The sequence below is a fragment of the Ursus americanus genome, chromosome 9, assembly GCF_024610735.1.
Source record: "Ursus americanus isolate L20-20 chromosome 9, mUrsAme1.1.p, whole genome shotgun sequence".
Classification (NCBI taxonomy): Eukaryota; Metazoa; Chordata; class Mammalia; order Carnivora; family Ursidae; genus Ursus; species Ursus americanus.
In genome coordinates this window covers 81,113,167-81,117,943 of record NC_142135.1, presented here as the reverse complement: position 1 = coordinate 81,117,943, position 4,777 = coordinate 81,113,167, and the positions used below count along the sequence as shown (strand labels likewise).

Sequence of the window (4,777 nt, the reverse complement as noted above, 5' to 3'; positions counted from 1 at the left end):
TGTGGCTTTGGGTAAGTGACTACATGCATCTTGGGTCCCAGATCCTTTTGAACTTTTCACTATTACTTTTAGTGTATGAGTTTTAGAATTTTATGTTTGCTTCACCTTTAGGCATAACATTAGCATCAAATGAGGGGGAAATGGACCAGGAAAATCCATCTGCACATGAAGATATATGTCCTTTTATTTGGGAAAGAAAACCCTCCACAGAGGACATTGATTTACAACTCACCGAACAGTTCTGGGCCCTGTGACCCATCTTACATCAATCCAGGGCCAAGAAAAATATAATAACTCGTTTAGAAAAATCATATAACATACTTTCAAGGTGGGATAGGGCCACTATCTCCTAATTGAAGTGATTTCAGCTCACTACTTGAACTAACAGAATTTCAGGAGTGGGAAAGGGAATGGCTTTAAAGAAGACAGGAAGCCAGAGGCAGAAGGAGTTACAAAAACAAGGGCATGATAAACAGTATCAAATCCCGCAGAAAGATCAAGGTAAGTAATGACTGAAAAGTGATTATTACATGAGGTATTTGGAATCCAAAGCTTCTTTCTAAGAAACAAGAAATCTGTGGAAACCATTTTTAGCTTATGAATGAACAAAAAGTGTGGACCAGCTTGCCAATCAGAGTTAGAGAAAAAATTGGAAAACGACACAAGATAGAGATTTGATTTTTCCAAAAGAAAGCTCATTATGCTAATAATAGGTCATAATACTAATGCCATTCTTGTTATAGGTCAAGGAAAATTTAAAGAGGAAGAAAACTAATTGATGGGTGTTGGGTAAGACCCAGGATATACTTGAAGGGGCTGCCCTTGAAGACCGTAGTGCCATGATTGAGATCAGGAATTCTGGTATCCTGCACCTGCAGATACAAACTGTGGCTCTGACGATTGATTATTCTGTAACTCAGTTTCTCCACTGATACAATGAATCTAATAAAATAATTACTATCTTATGGAATTCTATAAAGTTAAAATGAGGTAATGTGCTTAGTACAGTGGCTTGCAAGGAGGAATAAATGTTATCTATTAATATTATCTTTGCTTAATAAACATTTCCTTACTAACAGGTATTTATTCTCTCATATCAAATATTTTATTTGATATAGAGATCTATGCATGTATCATGACAATGTGTCTTGAACAAAGCATTATGAATAATTTCAATCTGAATACCTGACATGCATGATAAATTGTACCAAAAAAAAGCCCACGGATGAGGTGAAGCAAGGTGAAATTTATTAAACAGTTTCAGCCTCATGATGTCTGTTTGATCAGTGAAATAAAATATCCAGCTGACCAGAATATGCAAGTTAGTATGTGAGCATTAATGTGAAAGTGACAGAAATGTTAGAGATTATTCAGTTGTAAGAATACCTAGTTAAGTGATCAAGGGAAATGTTTTGAAATCAGTAAAAGGAAAAAAAAGAAGCCTAATAATGGAATAAGAAGGGAAATATCCCCAATTGATCTCCACCTAAACTACTCAAAAATTTTTTCTATTTTTATATAATCACTCCTCTGATCATTACAGTAATTCTATTTTGTGTTTTTTCTTTTCCAATTAAATGATTTCTAACTCTAGAATATGAACCATGCAACAAAGTAGCAGCATAAATAGGAAACCTGCGTTTGATATCTGGTTCTTAGTTTTGTTTTGTTTTTTGGGATTTTTTTATGGTTTTGTTTTGTTTTCATTTTCTTTTTTAGAGAGAGGGAAGGGAGAGGGGCAGTGAGAGAGAGGGAGAGAGAGAAAATCTCAAATAGGCTCCATGCTGAGCATGGAGTTCGATGTGGCGCTTCTTACAATGCTGACATCACGACCCAAGCCAAAATCGAGAGTTGGACGCTTAACTGACTGAGCCACCCAGGTGCCCCAGAAAACCTACATTTGTACCATTGATTCTCACCCTTCTTCATTTTCTATCCTCAGGTGATTTGAAAATCAGCTCTTCTGTCCAAGTCAGTGGGTGGACTAAATAATTCTGTGGTTTCTGAGTTTGTGTTGCTGGGACTCTTTAGTTCTTGGGAAACTAAAGTTTTTCTCATGTTGATATTTTCCTTGATCTATTTAGGGATCATCCTGGGAAATCTCTTCATTTCCTTTTTGGTAATTTTTGATTCTCACCTACATTCTCCTATGTACTTCCTGCTAGCCAACCTGTCGCTCATTGATGTGGGGCTTGCCTCTACCACAGTCCCAAAGATGATCAGGGACCTTTTAAATGAATACAAGCTCATTTCTTTCCAAAGCTGCATGACACAGATATGCTTCATCCACATCATGGGAGGAGTGGAGATGGTGTTACTCATAGCCATGGCATTTGACAGGTACACAGCAATCTGTAAGACCCTCCACTACCTGAATATCATGAACCCTAAAATCTGTGTTTCACTTGTAATTGCTGGCTGGGTCATTGGGGTGATCCATGCTATGTCTCAGTTTGCTTTCATTATAAACTTGCCCTTTTGTGGTCCTAATGAAGTAGACAGCTTTTACTGTGACTTTCCCAGGATCATAAAACTTGCGTGCACAGGTAGACACAAGTTTGAGTTTATTATTGCTGCCAACAGTGGCTTCATGACTATGAGCACCTTCTTCCTGCTGATCCTTTCCTACATCTTCATTTTGGTCACGGTCTGGAAACGTTCTTCCAGAGACTTATCCAAAGCATTTGTCACTCTGTCAGCTCACATCACTGTGGTGGTTCTTTTTTTCACTCCATGCATGTTTCTCTGTCTGGCCTTTCCCCACATCATCAATTGGTAAATACCTGTTCATTGTTGACTTTGCTATTACCCCTGTCTTGAATCCTGCCATCTATACATTATGGAACAAAGACATAGCCATAAAAAGGTTGAACAAATGGGGACATTATATCAAATTCTGCTGATTGAATCTGGCTTTGGAGCTCTAAAACTATATATCCATCAGCCTACTGAATATTTTCACTTAGGTTTCTGATACTTAACACATCCAGATCTGGATATAACATCTACCTCATTGAATAGATATCTACTTCTGTAGAGCATTTACTCATTACCTTTGCTACCATGGAAATTGTGAATCCACTACAATATCGGTTGTTTTAGCAGACAACATCACTATCTACTAAATAATAACTATAATTGAAATTTTTATCATTTTGATAATAGAAGGATATAATTACTTCTCTTCCACTTCCTATAAGTTTCCAAATGAACTGCAAACTTATTCTATCAAATATATGTAGGACTAGTAATTCTATCTAGTTACCCAAGTTGTACTCCCTAAAAGGAGATCCAAAGACAAAAACTGATTGTCAGTAGTTTATTTGAAAGCTGATTTTTGGAAACGTCATTAAGGACATGGAAATTGAGACTAAGACATGAAGGATGCTTATGTTGATAAATGTAACTGAAATTCAAGCCTGTTATGGCCCACTGGGGGACTCTATAAATTGTGCTTAGAATTGTCCTAATTGAAGGTAAAGGAAGCTGGAGGTTTTTTTTTTGTTTGTTTGTTTGTTTGTTTTTTCATTTTCATAGAGTGCATTAACTCCTTAGTATGTCTATACTTTCCCACACAGAATACTATACATTAAAGGAAGCTGTCAGGTAGACTTTCAGGTGTTGGGAGTAAAGAACTATTTCCTTGTTTGGAAACAATAAATGCCAAGGTATATTCCACTTTTCACTTAGTTTCTACTTCACATCACTTCATCCTGCAATAGATTTTTAAAGCAGTCTCTGGAGAAGATAATCCTGGGTTGAGAATCACTATTTTAAAAGTCATTATGGATTTTCACTCAGTTCATACTTACAGACCTCATGCTATGTGCTAACTTCAAGTATTTGGTCTCTACTAAGTTCTAGCAACTAGCCAGAAATGTTTTTTCTTTTGTTTGTTTGTTTCTTTTCTTGTTTCTTTCTTCTTTTCTTTTTCCTTCCTTCCTTCTGCTTCCTTTCTTCCTTCCTTTTCTTTTTGTTTTTTAATTCCTTTATTGAAGTATAATTAACATATAGTGTTATATTAGTTTCAGGTGTTTTCAACATGATTCAAAGTCTCTATGCATTACTCAGTGCTCACCACTATAAGTGTGGCCTGCCATCTATCACCAAGAAATGTTATTACCATCTTATTGACTATATTCTAGATGCTGTACTTTTCACCTCTGTCACTTATTTACTTTGTAACTATCTTATTCCCCTTTATTTATTTCACCCACACACCCATCCATCTCCCCTCTGGCAACCAGGAGTTTGTTATCTGTATTTAAGAGTCTGGTTTTTGTTTGTTCGTTTCTCTGTTTCTCTCTTTTCTTTGTTCATTTGTTTTATTTCTTAAATTCCGTATATGAATGAAATCATGTTTTTCTTTGTCTGACTTCATTCAGCACTGTACCCTCCAGGCCCATCCAGATTGTTGCAAATGACAACAACTTGTTCCTTTTTATGACTGAGTAATATTCCATTGTGTGTGTGTGTGTGTGTGTGTGTGTGTGTACACACATGTCACATCTTTATCCATTCATCTATTGATGGACATGGGTTGCTTCCATATGTTGGTTATTATAACTAATGTAATAAACATAGAGGTGCATATATCTTTTCAAATTAGTTTTACAGAAATGTTTTCTTATTATAAGAAACCTGCAGAAGATGGAAGAGCATTGTTTTAAATCATAAAGATCTATGCTGAGATTCACCTATAGGAGCTAACAAATTCTCCACATAGTATCTATACGTGTCTTAGTAAATTCAAACACCACTGCATCTACCCTAGACC

The 4,777-nt window shown here is 36.1% G+C and overlaps 1 pseudogene; it reads left to right on the top strand.

The window, feature by feature from the left end:
- The first annotated feature begins 410 nt into the window (after positions 1–410).
- Positions 411–2,903, top strand: LOC123786342 (olfactory receptor 4F21-like; annotated as a pseudogene).
- Positions 2,904–4,777: the final 1,874 nt, after the last annotated feature.